This window comes from Penaeus monodon, chromosome 19 (genome assembly GCF_015228065.2).
Source record: "Penaeus monodon isolate SGIC_2016 chromosome 19, NSTDA_Pmon_1, whole genome shotgun sequence".
In the NCBI taxonomy this organism is placed as follows: Eukaryota; Metazoa; Arthropoda; class Malacostraca; order Decapoda; family Penaeidae; genus Penaeus; species Penaeus monodon.
The window spans coordinates 23021808-23022064 of NC_051404.1; the positions used below are offsets into that span (position 1 = coordinate 23021808).

The window sequence follows — 257 nt, forward strand, 5'->3', positions numbered from 1 at the left end:
AACATAAAATAATCAATATTTCACATTTTTCACGAAGTTCAAATTTCCAATCATGGGGTGGTTTTTGTATTGAAGTGCTCATTACAACAGAAGTGACAAATTTAAAATCAAAATGACCAATTAGTTATACTTTTATTTTTTAACGTTAGTGCTTCGTACTTGGTACACACACAGACATAAACTACAGCAATTACCAGAGAGTCTTGATAGAAAACATATTTCATGTATAAATGTACATAAAACTCACAAGTTTGAAG

General features: G+C 29.2%; 1 protein-coding gene across 1 annotated transcript in view; it reads left to right on the forward strand.

Annotated features, from left to right (window-relative positions):
* LOC119585134 (synaptojanin-1-like) overlaps positions 1–257 on the forward strand; it is a gene marked incomplete in the record, with an annotated part of 155688 nt that overhangs the window by 129894 nt on the left and 25537 nt on the right.